We start from the raw sequence: 16837 nt of genomic DNA on the forward strand, positions 1-16837 counted from the left end.
GAGGCGGCCGCGCGGGGCCCGCTCCCCTGGACGCCCTCCCCCCTCAAGTGCCGGCGCGGCCCCGCGACTCCGCCGCCCCAAGTTCGCCCGCGGCCGCACGAGAACAAACGCGTCCTGCGCTCGGCGCACAGCGAGTTGGTACGTACTCGGCCAGCGGCTGCAGCGGTCTTGGGGCGCTCTCCCCCGAGGACGCCTCAGCCCCAACTCCAAAGAGACGGCCCCCGGCTCTCCCTCCTCAGTCGGCTGCGGCGGCCGGGACGCCCCCGCTCCCATCGAGGGGGGAAGGGAAGGTGGTGGGCGCGCTCTCCCTGCTCCCCCCACCCAGCTGGGGCCCGCCGCTCCCTCCCGCCCCCAGCCCCGACGGCGCTCGCTCGCCCGCGGCGGCGGTGGCGGCTCCTCCAGGCTCCGGCGCGCGGGCGGCGGCACCTCCCCCGGCTGCGTCCTTCCCCCCTCCTCCTCTTCTCTCCCCTCCCCTCCCCGCGTGCTCTGCACCCTCCCCCTCCCCCGCCCGCCTCCGCCGCCTCCACCCCCCGCGCGCTGTCACATTGGGAGATTCCGCTCTTGCTACATTCGCCGCTCCGGCTCCCGCCCACGCGCGGCCGAGTGACGCAGATCCCGGCGTGGGCCGCCGCGGGGCGGGGGCGGGGGCGGCGGCCGCCGGGGCCCGGGCTCGGCCTCTTCCCGCCGCCCCCTCCGCGGAATCCGGAGGGCGGCCCATTCACACGGCAGCTGGGAGGAACCAAGTGGGCGCCCAAGAGGGGGCGGCTCCCGCGAGTCCCGCTCCGGGCAGGGGGGAGGGGACGGGATGGAGGAAAACGGGGGTGGCGGGCCGGTGGGAGGGGATGCCGCCTCGGGCCTGCTCTCCAGCTGCCGACTGAACTGGGAAGGTTTGCAATTTAAAAAAGAATTTTTTTTCAATGTATGAGGTTCCCAATATAGTATTTCAAAGAGCACGCCCAGCCAAATCCAACATCCCCCAGTAGGCTGACTTTAAAAAGAGAGAGCGCGCTCGGCCCACTAATCTGGGCTCCCGGCTCGCCCCTGCCCCCTCCCCTGCCGGCTCGAGGCTGGTGGGCCAGGTGCGCCCCTCGCCCAGCCGGCTCAGGCGCCCTGCGGGAAGTTGGCTAAGACCGCACGGAGGGAGGGGTGGCAGGTGCGCGGCGCTGGAAGAAAAGCTGGCGGTTGTAGGGAATCTCTGCCTCGCCCATCTTGCCCCCTTCCCACCACCGCCCTGGCATGGGGAGGAGGGGAGGAACGGGAACCGACAAACCCGAACTGCAGCTTTGACAACTGTCTTGCTTGCTGTGTAATTTAATTTCAACCTTCTCAATCCTCCTGAAAACCTGCCTGTTATTTTACTGGTTAGTATTTTCTGTTTCCACAGTGTAAAAATCCGACAGCGCTGAAACAGTCCTGGGGTGTGTTAAAATAGAGTTCCCAAGGCACGCTGTAGAATTTTTGCGTTTGGTTTGCATGAACTTTTTCTAACCAAAGAAATTAAAACACCTCCAAAAATGTACTTAAATTATTGCCAGAAAATTTGGATATTTGTTTTAGAGTCTATTTTTCCTTTCTTTGCAAAAGTGGGAAAAGGGAAGAATTCCTCGAGTTTTAGCATTCTGTTCTTGAAGGCTAGAGAGCATTTGGTAAATATAAAACCACTGTAAATACAGGTAAATCCATTTTAAAGTATATATAAAAATCCAGTTTTATAGAAAGCCATTACCACATCCTGGCCGATCTCCAGAGTGTGCCTACTTTGCTAATTGGATACAAGGCATTCTTTGAGATGGGAAATTCTTCATACCACATCTTTATGTTGCAGCAATGGATGGGATGGTAACATTGAAAGAAAAAGACCTTATTAAAGTACTGAACGTTTTCCTTTTTGCAAAAACATGTCATGGGAATGAGTAATGCCACAATGGAATATATAATTAAACCTCTTTCTCCAGTGTTAGTGAAAGGTTCTGTCTGGAATATTTGTGTTGATACTTCATATGAATAAGCGTGCTTACTTCCTCAAATTTTTCTTCAACTGAAGAATCACTATTGGGAGTGATTAGGCTAATCACTATTAGCCTAATTGTCCGGATTTTGCAGTTGTGGACCCTGTTCTGCTAAAGAGAAAGTTAACTTAGGTTGTAATGAAATAAAGGCCACTTCTTGGAAAGATATAGGTTAACCGATTTTCAAATGAACAAATTAAATATGCAGAATTCTTTTCTTCCATTTCTTGTCTGGAATCTTGATGCTTTGTAGACATTGTTGGTTCTGAACAGCTAGAGAAAAATAACTTTCTTCCATAAAGATGTACAATCAGTGATTCACAAGTCGTAAAATGAGTAGTCTTTCCTGGACTATTGAGCCTCTCAGTAGAATTGTTTTCAGAATTGGAAGAAACACCTTTAAATCCTCTTGCCAAACTTACATATGTCTGGCCAGCCCTGAATGTAATGCTGAAAAGGAAATGGGTCAGGGCAGATACTTTTTCTTCTGACTTGTAACTGATTATTTCTACATTTAGACAGTGAAATCTCTCCTTGTTTGTTTTCTGAGCACATTTAGATAGTACATTTTTCCCACATTAAGAACGACATTTTTGGCCCACTTTGCATTGCCTTAAACACTGGAGGAAATGGTGGGAGGAAGGAAAGATAAAATTTAAAGCTTTTAGCATCCAGTTCTGTATGTCTAAATGACAACACTAATCAATATGGCTGCTCAAAAAAAGAATTGAGGCATTCACCTGTATCTGAGACAACTCAAAGAAGTGAAGAAGTGTTGATTTCTTACTTACCTTCTTACCACTTACTTTCATCGCCAATGCCACCCTTAAGCACCACCTCCCCGACAACACACACATATTCTTTTCACATTCCCAGGCCCTGGTGGTTTGTTAAGGGAAAGCATTCCATCCTGTGAGGTAACAATTATGGTTTTTGGTTATTCTATATTCCATTCCATTCTATAAGTATGTCTCCCACTTCTCTTGAATTCAGTAGATGTCTATTTAATAGGATCTAAAAATAATTCTTAAAAATACTTCGATGATTAGTGCATTTGTAAAAATAGGAGTTTGGGGACAAAAAAATTATCATATTATGAAACTAAAAATAAAGTTTTTGGTAAAAAATTGTAGAAAATTGGTAGTTCTTCTGACATTAGAATGAAAGTGTCCCTGAAAGAGAATTAATTACTTTTAGAAAAATTTCTTTAAAATGCTTCAGTGATTCAAAGCAAAAGAACAAATGATAGATTTTTAATGATCTTAGAGGAAATAAAGAATAACATCATGGCCTATGATCTGCAGGATCTAAGATATAGTATAATTCTATCCTTTTGTTCTTCTATTGTTGACTCAGAACAATTCCATACTTAACAAATTTTCCACCCTCTGTGGTGGTGTCCCTACAGTTAACTGAGTCTTGTGTAATATTCATATTATAGGAAATATAATTTAAATATCCTTTATTTTTCAATATGAAATTTAAAGTTTTGGTTGTGTATTGTAGATTAAATAGATTTTTTAGTGTATGGAGATTTGAATATTTTTAAATATATGGAGATTATAAACAAGTATCTTAAAAGTATGCTTATAGGAATATATAATGGATCATTTCAAGAGCCAGCACTTTAAAAAACACTTGCTCTTCTAAAAAATGAGCAAATCTTCATATATTGCATAGAATTTTAAGATTTAAAGGATTATGAAGTTCACCTAGTTAAACTTCCTTTGTATATTCAAAGTATTTTCAAATAATTTGCAGAAATTCAACATACAACTAGTTTAGTTTCCAGTAGTTTATAAGTTGGTTATTTACTTGTATTGCAATCCCTGTTGGGGAAAAAAAAAAAGAAATGAAATCATTGGATTCCCAGATGGACTACAAATGCTTATAAAATGCAAGTGAAAATACAGAATTACAGATTTTGGGGTGGGTAGGTAGGACTTTAGAAGTCATCTAAACCAGTTGACTTCTATAGGTAGGACATTTATACTCTGCATTGCTGATATAAAGAGCAGAAATAATAAAATTTTAGGCAGTAAATACACCAAACGTCTAATTGAATGAAGAGTAATTCTGTTTTTATTTTAAAAGTTTGTCTTTAAGACAAATGTAAATGGAAACTTTTGAAAAGACTATCTAAAGAGAATTTCCGGACATTTTTTAGGGATTAGTGCCTTGTTTTTCTTCCCCTCTATCCTCTCTCTCTGGCAGTAGTGGTTACAGCTCAGCTACTCTTTCTCTTTTTTCCCCACCTTTTCCCCTTTCTCTGGCATTCACTGTGCAAAACTGACATAGTTAACTATTCCATGACACCATTTCAGGCCTCATCAACACCAACTACTGTGCACTGAGTCCTGGCTGTTACAGAATGTTTGTGTCCCCCCAAAATTCATATATTGAAATGCAAACCTCCAATGTGATGGTATTAGGAGGTGGGCCTTTGGGAGATGCTGAGGTCATGAGGGTGAAGTCCTCATGAATGGGATTAGTGTTCTTACACACAAGACCCCAGAGAGCTCTCTTCATGCTTCTGACATGTGAGGACATAGCAAGAAAACAGCCATCTGTGTACCAGGAAGTGGCCCTACATCAGACACCAAACCATCTGCTTGTGCCTTGACCCTGGACTCCCCAGATAGCAGACTGTGGGAAATGAACATTTGTCATTTAAGCCATCCAGTCTATGGTACTTTTTGTTATAGCAGCCTGAGTGGACTAAAACACTGGCCGTTACTAATTCTCCACTAACTGCTCAAGGCCAGTGGAGAGTAGGTAGAAAAATACTCTGCTTGGTCTCTGGAATTTATCCAAACCATCTTGCATTTGCATACTTCATTCTTGGCTTGCTTTCTTCTTCCTCACAATTCCGTGTTTGGCTTTTGCTCTTCTCCACCCAATTTGCTGAGATTGACAGCAAGTCTGTGCTCATTCTGCCACTTTGTCTCTGCTCTTGTCTCTTCTTCAAGTCTACTGCAGACAAAGGACCCACCAACTTGAGTTAAGCATTCCACATGGCAGATATGGTCTCCTTGACTGAGGTACGTGCCTTGTCAACCAAGATTTAGAGCAAAGGAATAGGAAAAGGGCTTGGAAAGGAAAAGAACCTTTCTTGAAGTGAATGGGCAAGAGTTGGAAGAAAGTAGAAAGAGATAAAGAGACAAAAAGATAACTACATTTGTGAGAAGCTAACTAAAGTGGACATAAGTTTTTCCGGGGAAGTGAAAAACCAAAGGAAAAGTACCCAAATGCATGACTCTCCTGAAGGAGGGAAAAACATGAGACAGAGAAGAAGTCATCCTAAGGAAAATTCCTCTAAGCTAGACACCAAAATGTGCTCTTGACCTGGGACAGATGGCAATCATGGGATAGAGTATTTGAGATAGAGCTGCAGGAAGAAGGGCAGAGCAACAGCGGTTATCCTGCTCTCTTCACTTGGAGAGAGCCTGTATGTTATCTTTTTTTTTTTTTTTTAACATTTTTAATTGATTTATAATGTATGTTATCTTTAAGTTGGGTTGGGGGAGGTGGTGAATGTATCAGATACAGGCATGTATTGGGAGAAAAAGAGAAAGCAGGATGGGCTCAAAAAAACACCCACTGCACCAAGAGTCTTCACGCTGTGGTTGACATATGAAGAAATTTAGTGTGTTAATATTAATGAGTTGTGCTAATAGTCACAACAAATTACTCAACACTGCCTTCTAGGAGCAGACACTTGGAAAGGACAATGCACATATTGTACAATAAGAGATTTAAAACTATTGAAATAAACATGGTTCTGTTCACATCCAATTGCCAAGTTACAGTTTGAATTATATTGTTGTGCTTACCCAGATTATTATACTGTTGTGCTTACCATCATGGCTTATCCACTTGCCCAGGATTGGCAATGATATATGGTAGCCAGAAACATTAAGGACCTTGATTTCTTAATAATAGAAACTATTGCTGTATTTTTTTCATTTCCTACTGTAACAACAATCTCTAAAGATGACAGAGTGAGAGTTTTTGCCAACTATAAATATATTCCTTAAATAAATTTTTCCAAATAATTCTGATGTTGGTAAGGTTAGGGGCTTTTATGCAGATTGCTGGTCAAAAGATAAACAACCTTTAGAAGGGTAATTTGGCAAATTGAACCATGGGTTTCAAAGGGGTCAGTTTGATCCAACAGATTCACTTCTAGGATATTAGCCTAAGTTTATAAACATTTAAGAAGAGGATATTTACCACAACATTATTTATAAAATTGAAAAACCAAAACATCCAAAATGATGAATTGGTTAAGTTATAGCACATCTATATGACAGAATATATTTACTTATTAATAACTTCGGGAAATGCTCATGATACAATAGTAGTGGTCAGAACAGGACAGAGCAGAACAAACTATAATCCCTCTGCCTAAATATTAAAGGCAATTTACCAAATGTTAGCAGTGGTTTTCTCTGGATGACAGTATTACAGATAATTTTTATCCTTTGTTTAATTTCCAAAACTTTCAACAACCAACATGCATTACTCTGAAAAATCAGGGGGAAATTTAAATGTTACTTTAAAGAAGGATCCTTTGAAAGCAGTTTACAATGAAAGAAAAATGAAAACAATTCTATGTTTATCTATTTGAAGAGGGCAACAAAAATCAGGAACGTATCCAACAAATGTGTACGTAGTGAGCCATTCATATGTAATTAGTCCTGTATAACTACGCGTCCGGAAAGCCTACCATGTGTCAGATATGTGTGTGTGTGTGTGTGTGTGTGTATCAGTTGTGAATATGTATGGTGTATATATATTTATCATGAAGGCTTTAATCTTTTATTTTTCTGATTAATCATTCAGGCATTTATCCACTTGTATCTTCTTGAGAGTGCCCCTCCTCCAGGGACTGATGCAGTCCCAGGCTTTTGGGATTCTTTCATCATCGAGCTTCCACAGCCAAACAGCAACAGAATTGGCATCTGGGCGGCCTCTAATGTCACTGTTTCTCACTGCCTGTGTCTCTGCAGTAGACTGGGTCCCCCAGATGCCGTGCTGATCCCGCACTGCTTGAAACCCTTCTGCAGACTGCGTGGTTCTTTAGGGGAGGACAGAGGGGTCCACTCTCTCCGACACTATAGTTTGCAGGGCTCCGCTATTCCTTCATTTCACAGACACAGCCATCTCCCAAGAGTGCTGGCTCCATGCAGGCCAGTCTGGTTATCTCCAGACTCAAAGCCACCCCTAGCCCCATCCCAGGGATCAAACCACCGGCAATCACTGTCTTTCTGATAGGTTTCAATTTTGCTTTACAGTATCTTTCTTGGATTATATAAATTTTGAGTCATTCTTCTTGTTCCTGTTCTTGCAGCCTCTCAGTTTGCCTAACAGTCTAGGTTCATTTGTGTAAGGGCTATTTACATTGCTGAGAAGGTTCCTGTGGCAGGCTGCCCAGATGCTTAGGATCCAGAGCCTCTGAGCACCAGGGCAGTTACACAAGGCCCCCTGTGTGCCTCGTTGTCGCCCTCCACTCCTACTCACACATACTATGGATGGGTAGGCGTTCTGAAAGACTGAACACTCCACCTTCCTTGTATGTTGAGATCAAGAAATAGGCAGGTTACATATAAGGTGGCATTTTTCAAACAAGAATGGACACCCAGAAGCAGATGGACAGTGTGAAGCCAATTAAGAGGCAGAGAAAGATGTTGTAAAGAGGTCAGATTAGTCTAGGCTTCCCACACAGCACAGCCATGTGACAGCTAGCTGTCCTGTCTGAGAAGGAAGGGAGGACTCTGGTGAGGCAGGCCCCCCAGTGCTGCATGAAGCAGTGTGATTGCTCCCTTCTCTGCAGGGCCCCCAGAGATCTTGGCAACATCACTCTGGCCCCCCACCTCCCCCTTTGCATTTCACTCCACTTCCTTCACTTGCTTTCAGCCTCTTCTCAGGCACCCAGTATTCTCCTGATGTCTGAGTTTGGTTTGTTTCCTGACAAGGGAGAAGATCTGATGCAAATATACCAGGGGGTGTTAACGTTGCAGTGTGTGACTTTTCCAAAGATGTGTATACCTGGAGATTATTTGTTTGATTAATAACTAAGCAGCTACTGAAGGACACACACTAGGCCCGTATTATACTCTAGAGAATTAAAAATAAATAAATAAATCTCTGCCCTAATTCCTGGTCTAGAAAGGGGAATAGACTCGTAGAATAGTTGTTCTGCATTGTAAGATTTTCTTAGTCACACAATGGAAGGAGTGATGGTTCTGCCTTGGATGGGGCACAGGGGCGAAAGTCATGAGGTTGACAAGAAAGTAGTAATTGGACAGGTCATGAAGAATGAATTTAATGGGAAGACTCAGGAAGTACGGGCACTCCCCAGCCAGCACAGAGGCAGTGAAACAGCGTGAAGTAAGAGCAGTGAATTAGGGCAATAATTGTAAAATGACGCATGACTGGTTCCAAATGACTTCAGAATGAAATGTGAAGAGGGCAGAGGCAGAAGATGAGGTTGCAAAGACCCAAGTTATGCAGCATCCTCACATGATACCCTAAGCCGTGCGGATTTTATCCTGTTGCTGTAGCTCCCATCTTCAATGAGTGCAAGACTCAAACCGGTAGTGGGAGACATCAGAATAGTAGTTGAAATTAGGGAGGAGGGAGGTGATTGGAAAGGGAACAAGTAGGACTTCTGAAGTGCCGGCAAGACTCTTTTCTTGTTTTATACTGTGGCTGTATGGTGGCTCACTTTGTAATAATTTATTGAACCACATATTTATGGTTTCAGTACTTTTCTTGATGTATTTTATACGTCCCAATTGTAAAAAAGTATTTTTTTTTTTTAAATCAAGTTGGGTAATTTGTTGAAAACACAGATTCCAGGGCCTCACACTCAAACATTCTGAGTGTAGGCCTGGGCAGGAATTCAGGAATCTGCTTTTTTCAAACAATTACCTTGGAGGATCTGAAGCCAAAAGGGACCCCTAGACCGCATTTTGAGAACACTGCTAGTGCTGCTGGGGAGTCACCCAAAAGGCTTCAGCAAGAAATTAAGAACAAAGATTTGCCTGTCTGAATGTGCCAGATTAGGTAGCGGAATAAGCTGAGAATGGCTTCTATTTTATACCCAATGGCACTCGCAGGTCCTATATTCCATTCCCTTTGTGCTTTTGAAAGAGATGTGACAAATAAGGTGCTAATGATACATGAGTACTTTTGGGGTTTCTAAAATATGAAAAACTTTGAACCCAGTACATTAATTTCTAATAGTCAAATTTAAGGCATGGAGCAAGCCCCTGGAGTACACATTTGGGGGCAAGGAGCAACTTTCTAGAATTTTTTAGGTGAGTGCATCCTTAGCCTATGAGTAATAGTTGTTCAGCTACTGACCCACCATCACTAAGTACATTATGTCATGTACTTAGCGATGACTGATTAGCATCGATGCAACTAAATTCTTTTTCTTGTGCCCATTATCCCATATCAGAGGGATATTTTTGTGACATAAAGCAAACAACATGGTATTCTTCCAAGCCCTAATCCCTACGGGAAAAAAAAAAAAAAGACACATTTTGTTGCAGAGTTGTTTTTCCTGTGATGTCCACAGAGTTGGAAAGAGAAATGGGAAATTTTACTTGGCCCTAAACAGATGATGGGAAAGTCCAAAAGTATGACAAAAAATTTACACAGATTTTTTCCCCTCATGATCGAAGTACTAAGGAAATGCTACAAGGTTTTTTAATTGTCACAATTATTTCTTTCTGACGAGAGTGCATCCATTCATTAAATCAGCAAAAATGTTTGTCTGACAACACAAATTGTTGGCTAGGATTAAGAACATAGGGACTCATATACTTCTGATAAGGATATAAATTGGTGCAATCACTTTGGAGAGCAATTTGGCAATATTTGGTCAAGTTAAAGGTGTGCATACTCTTTGACTCGGAAACTGCACTCCCCGGTATATTCTCAGAGCAGCTCTCTTAGGTGTGCCCAAGAGATATGTACAAGAAAATTCACAGCATCACTGGTTGTAGTAGTTAAAAATTGGAAACAAACCTACGTTATATCAAAAGAAGAATTTATGATACTGTATAGCACATGGAAATATATACAAGATCTTGTGGTAGCTCACAGCAAAAATAAATGTGACAATGAATATATGTATGTTCATGTATAGCTGAAAAATTGTGCTCTACAGTGGAATTTGACACAACATTGTAAAATGACTATAACTCAATAAAAGTTAAAAAAAGAATCTATGAGTAAAATTGTGATATATTCATATAGTGAATATAGCTAAGAAAATAAATTAAATAGAGCCACATATCTTCCATGGAAGAATCTCACATACATGATGCTGGATAAAAGAGCAAGTTGCAGATGAATATGTACAACATGATGCCATTCATATCCAAGTTAAAAACTTGTAAATACTACTGTACTCGGGGAAATTACCTTGCTACAATGGAAGCCTGTGAGTCTAACAACAGGCAGGCTATCCAAGAGATCACAGAACAGAAGGGTTTACAGATCAAAACAAGATGTTAAATTACATGGTTTATTAAATCAGTTGAAAACACACAGCAAGAAGCAAAGTGAAAGAGATGGGGTAGGGTCACACATTTGACATGTAGGCATATCTTGGAAAGATGACATTACCTGAATCCTCAGTCCTGTCTCTGTCTCCCTTGATAAGGGTATGCTAGCAAGGACCAGAGTTGAGATTTGAGCGAAGTGGCTCAATACATAGAAGGTGCCCTGGTCAAAACACTTGCTCTACGTGCCTCTATCTGGCTGATAGCTGTAATGCAATTTGCCTGATGAGCAGCTATGGATTTTATTTTCCATTCATTGTGCAGGGGATGTGAGGAGCCAATGGTCAGCTGAATTGTGACATTGTAAATAGCTAATGCCTCATATGCGTCCTGTATCTTCAGCATGTCATGAGTATTTGATGATTCACAGCCTCACATTTATTTCGTATATCGTGACTGTTAGGTGTCTCTTGCTCTTTCCATCCCTTTCTAGTCACGTTCATTATACAAATGCTCTGCTTACTTTATCGATGTCTGACACATCTCAGAGGTTACTAACTTACTTATCTTACATTTTTTACAAAATTTGCCTGTCTCATAAGCTATTTGTTTCAATTCTTAGTTTCTCCGTATGTGTTCATTTCTCTTATTTTCTAAGGCAGAATGGAATATTCTTTTTTTAATTGAAATTATACAATATTATGTTAGTTTCAGGTATACTATGTAGTGATTTGACATTTTCATAAATCACAAAATGATCACCACCATAAGTCTAGTAACCATCTATCCCCATATGAAGTTATTACAATATTATTGACCGTATTCCTTCCCCTATGACTTATTTGTTTTATAGCTAGAAGCTTTTACTGCTTAATCCCCTTCACCTATGTTGCCCACCCCTCAGCCCCCTCCCTTCTGGCAACCATCTGTTTGTTCTCTGTATCTATGAGTCTGTTTTCATTTTGTTTGTTTTGTTTTGTTTTGTTTTTTAGATTACACATAAAAGTGCAATGATATGCTATTTGTCTTTCTCTGTCTGACTTATGTCACTTAGCATGATACCCTCTAGACCCATCCATGTCACAAATGGCAAGATTTCATTTTTTATGGCTGAGTAGTATTCCATCACATATATACCACATCTTTATCCATTCATCTATCAAAGGATAGTTAGGTTGCTTCCATATCTTGGCTGTTTTAAATAATGCTGCCTATGAACATTAGTGTGCATACTTCTTATAGAATTAGTATTTTTGGTTTCTTTGGATAAATATACAGGAGTGGAATTGCTGGGTTGTATAGTAGTTATATTTTTTAATTTCTTGAGGAACCTCCTTACTGTGTTCCACAGTAGCTGTCTTAGTTTATAATCCCACCAATAGTGGATCAACACTTGTTATTTGTTGTCTTTTTGATGGCAGCCATTCTGACAGATGTGAGGTGGTATCTCATTGTGGTTTTGACTAGCTTTCCTGATGATTAATGATGTTGAACATCTTTCCATGTGTCATTTGGCCATCTGTATGTCTTCTTTGGAAAAATATCTACGCAAATCCTCTGCCCACTTTTTAATCTGGTGTTTGTTTTTTTGATGGTGAGTTATATGAGTTATTTATTTTGGATATTAACCCCTTACTGGATGTATCATTTGCAAATATCTTGTCCTATTCATTAGGCTGCCTTTTTGTTTCATTGGTGGTTTCCTTTGCTGTGCAAAAGCATTTTAGTTTGATATAGTCCCATTTGTGTATTTTTGCTTTTGTTTCCTTTGCCTGAGGAGATCCAAAAAATATCACTAAGACTGATGTCAAAAAGTCTGTATAATCTGCCTATATTTTCTTCTTGGAGTTTTATGGTTTCAGATCATACATTTAAGTCTTTAATCTATTTTTATTTTATCATTATATATGATGTGAGAAAGTAGTTCAATTTTATTCTTTTGCATGTAGTTTTGCATGAAGAAAACTGTCTATTTTTCCCAACACCATTTATCAAAAAACCTGTCTTCCCCATTGTATATTCTTATCTCCCTTGTCATAGATTAATTGACCATGTAAGTGTAGGTTTATTTCTGGGCTCTCTATTCTGTTCCATTGATCTATGTGTCTGTTTTTTGTGCCAGTACTATACTGTTTTGATTACTGTAGGTTAAAGTATAGTTTGAAATCAGGAAGATCCTAGGAGGCAAGGGCTGTGTATTGATGGCTTTCAGACGTTTAGCATTTGACTGGTACAGAGCATATAGCAGCTTCCCAATAAATAATTGGTGAATTACTGTTTTTTGGAGGAGGGGATAGTTGGCAGGGTTACATACAGCTGGGAGTGATGCTCTGTGTCATTCTGGACCAAAAATATACCTTTTACTATTTAGATACGTCAAACAATTACTTCTGGGTTCGAAAATTCAAATTCTTGAGAGTTTGGATAACTGACCTTGATAAAAGGAATATGATTGTGCTTTGTTGTTGGAAAACTTGTGAAGTCAATGTTTTAGGAAAGACTTCCATTGCATATAAGAGAAGTGAACTTCAGGCCAAGGGTGGAGGCAGCCTGATCTCCTGAGGGCCTAGAACCAAGAGCCAGGAAGACTGGAGGAGCCAGGAAGCACACACTCTCTCTGCTTTTCTCTCTGTAGATTTCTCTTTCATTTTCTTTTTACAGGTGTTTTTACGGCCTCAGGGCACACAGCCCCAAACCCTAATGATCCACAGCTCCCCAGTGACATCTTTTGTGTTGGAGAAACCAGGACAGACTGAGATGAGCGTTCCGAACTCCTGGGAGAGACTCTGATCTGCCCAGCTCAGGCCAGGAGGACACTCTTCACTCAGTATGTTGTGTGATAACAGACTGAGGTAACAGGCATTACAAAACTGATTTTATATCTTCTAAGGAAAAATGTGTAGCAAATATATTACTAGTTAAAACCATGTTGTACTGTTGGGTTCTAAATTCTCAGAAGTCTGGGAGGTTTCCTTCCTTGAAGGGTGAAAAAGCAGTAACAGATGGACCTCCCCGTCAGGCCCATCTTTGTGGGCACCTGGAACACATCTTTTGACCTCTGCTTTCATTTGAGGAGGCTGACCGTGCCCCGGAGGTCGCGGCAGTCAGTTAGTCCCTATCCATTCCCGATGGTGAAGCGTGAAGAGGCTGAAACCGAGTAAATCATTTGCAGAAATTCAGTGGTGTCAAAGAGCTGGTCCAAAGACACACTGTGATGCTATGATTTTAATGAGTCCCAGGAACAGTCCCAGAGGCGGGCGTGCAGCTGCCAGGGGAGCAGCTGGTGGGCTCCTGGGGGGCTGCGGGCGGCTGGGCCTGGGGGGAGGGAAGGCGCAGGCGCGGGTGGCGGCCGTGGCGTCCTCGCCGCAGTCTGGTTCGCTCTGCTTGTTAAATTGGCAACAGGGGTTGAAAAATGTACGTCTAAATCTATTTCTGGCTTTTAAATGTGTGAAGGAAACACATAACTTTATTATTTTATTTTTGTCAAGTTAAAGACAGAGACAGATGCCCCTAAAGCGTATGCATTCTATAAAGAGTTTCTGTTCTTTGGTGAAGCATCTTTGGAAGCAGAAATCAAGGACACATAGGTCATCTCCTCTAAGTTTTCTAGAGGAATATTGGCAATAAAAATAATAAGAGTCGGCACTGGTAACTAATGGAGATGAAGGAAATAAAACCAGGGACGATGTTGGAATTTTTTAAAAAGAACTTTTAAAAGAAAAACAATGAAGTAAGTGTTGATGTAATATGAATATGTTATTATTTGTTAAAATGCCAAAAATACTGCAGATATAAATAACCTTTTAAAATGTAGTGAGAAATACAGGGGCGCTTATAAAAATTTCCTCACCAGAGGTTTTTGGAAATCTTCAAAGCTTATCCTTTTGTGAATGGTCAGTCAGAGTAATTAGGAATGAAAGAAATCTGGGAAAATAAAAACATATTAGCAATACAACAGATAAATTCCTGGGAGGGGTTGTTATGATAAATTTAACTTCAACTGTAGTGCTTCGCAGTCAAGGAAAATCTTATAAAACAAAATATTGTAGACATGTATTTATTCAGAAGGTATTTTTGAGCACACACTGTGTGCCAGGCACTGTGCTACATGTGGGAAATATCCTGGGAAATAAATAAGTTGGATGCTGTCCCTACGCACGTATCCCTGCCTAAGCTTCGAGTTGATCAGAGAGAACATCACAGACATCAAATCAAATAGCTGCACGGGACTTAAAGAGATCACTTAGTCCAAACTTTTACTTTACACATGAGGAAACTAAGGCCCAAACTGTTGTACAAATGAAACTGACTGTGCTCTTGCCCTCTCTATTTTTGCTGTCTAAAAGAACCGTCTCTTGTCTTACAGGTCCATCTAAAATCCTCAAATTGTATGCTGTATAACAAATGTAGATACTAAGCCATGTCAAAATATTCTTTATAAACTTTTCAATATTCCTATTGCTTTTCTGGAAATGAAACAGGAAATCAAATTTTAAAAACCCCAAGGTCCAGTTTTCCATATCTAATCCAGTTTTTTTCAGGAAATGTTAGCCATGTAATTTCTATTACCATCAAAAACAGTCATATTGTGTGATACTGACCATCTGTTTAGGAAATGGCAGACACGCTTGGAAAATCCAGAATAATAGGAACTCAAAACCATCATTGGTGAAAGAGGTTATCAGTCCAAGAAGATGTCACTCCAGTCAGATGTGGATGAAGCATCATTAGATGGACCATCTGGATTTCACGCCTACCTACGCTCTAGACCTCATGTGATAACTGAATGTCCCTGGGCTGTCTGACCTGCAATTGTATTGCACTGTTAGTACAGTGCTTGCCACCTACAAGGATGTTGTGACAACTGCTAAAGTAGATGATATGAAGCATTCTTAGCAATTCAAAAGAAGGGTGCTGCATAACTACCGAAAATCACTATACAGGTACAGTCTTTTTTATTTTTATATACTCTTAATGTGGTAATATGAAAGGGCATTCCTCAAGGTATGTTTGAATGTCAGTGTGTATTTCATTCCATTTGGTATTCATTCTAATTTTCAAATTGATTATAATTTTCAGTTTAACCTGGCACTAAAGGGAACCTATCATCAGTTGAACTATGAGTCACAATGTTTGAAAAAGAGAAATATTTGGGTCTCTGGAGGTCCCCTTGTCTATTAATCCATAACCAAAGTGAATTTGGAGATGATTTCTTAGCTGAATCCGGATCATTTGGCCATGGACTCAGATATGTTGGAAACACATGTTTGAGAATCTTTTTGGCAGGATGACTTGGATTGAAGCCTCAACATTTAGGGAAAAAAAAAAAGGTAGGGGGGAGGAAAAAGCACAACTAAACACAAGCTAATAAATCCAAATACCTGACAGCACTGAAGCTGTCAGGGATGATGGTGACCTAAACTATTACAGACTAGTATCTGTACAGCTCTTTATTTTTCTTCCTCCCTCCCTCCGTCCCTCCCTCCCTCCCTTCATCCCTTCCCTTCCTCTCTTGTTCTTTTTTTCCTTCTTATAACAGGTTTATTAAAATGTAATTCACATACCAAAAAGTTTACCCTTTGAAAGTATGCAATTCATCGCTTTTAGTATATTCGCAAAGTTGTACAATTATCACATTTTCATCAGCCCCAAAAAAAAACCCATACCCATTAACAGTCACTCCCCAGTGCCTCTCCTCCACACAACTACTAATCTACTTTCTGTCTCTATGAAATTGCCTCTTCTGGACATTTTATATGAATGGAATCATACAATAAGTGTCCTTTAGTGTCTGGCTTCTTTCATTCAGAGTAATGCTTTCAAAGGTCATCCATATTCATCCCCTTTTATGGCTGAATAATATTCCAATTATGGATTTTGTTTATCTATTCATCAGGATATTTGGGTTATTTCCACTTTCTAGCTACTAAGAATAATGCTGTTTTGAATATTAGTGTACAAGCTTTTGTGTGAAAATATATTTTCAAGTAGAATTGCTAGATTGTATGGTAACTCTATGTTTAACTTCTTGAGGAATTGAAACTGTCTTCTCCAAAATGACTGCATCATTTTACATTTCCACCAATAAAGACTAAGGGTTCAAATTTCTCCACATCCTTGCCAACACTTGTTATTGTCCAAATTTTTTATTATAGCCATCCTGGAGGGTGTGAAGTGTTATCTAATTATGATTTTGATTTGCATTTCCTTAAAGATTAATGGTGTTGAGCATCTTTTCATGTGTTTGTTGGTCATTTGTATATTTTCTTTGAAGAAATATCTATACAAGTCCTTTGCCTGTCTTTAATT

At 40.6% G+C, this 16837-nt stretch overlaps 1 long non-coding RNA gene across 2 annotated transcripts in view; it reads left to right on the plus strand.

Annotated features, from left to right (window-relative positions):
* The window catches only part of LOC135321158 (uncharacterized), a 71594-nt gene continuing 54757 nt past the window's right edge, over nt 1-16837 (plus strand). For both annotated transcript variants that reach the window (XR_010380685.1, XR_010380684.1), the window contains exons 1-3: nt 1-138; nt 13190-13380; nt 15141-15471. This is a non-coding gene — a long non-coding RNA (uncharacterized LOC135321158). The remainder of the gene's footprint in view (nt 139-13189; nt 13381-15140; nt 15472-16837) is intronic.

This window comes from Camelus dromedarius, chromosome 4, assembly GCF_036321535.1.
Source record: "Camelus dromedarius isolate mCamDro1 chromosome 4, mCamDro1.pat, whole genome shotgun sequence".
Taxonomy (NCBI): Eukaryota; Metazoa; Chordata; class Mammalia; order Artiodactyla; family Camelidae; genus Camelus; species Camelus dromedarius.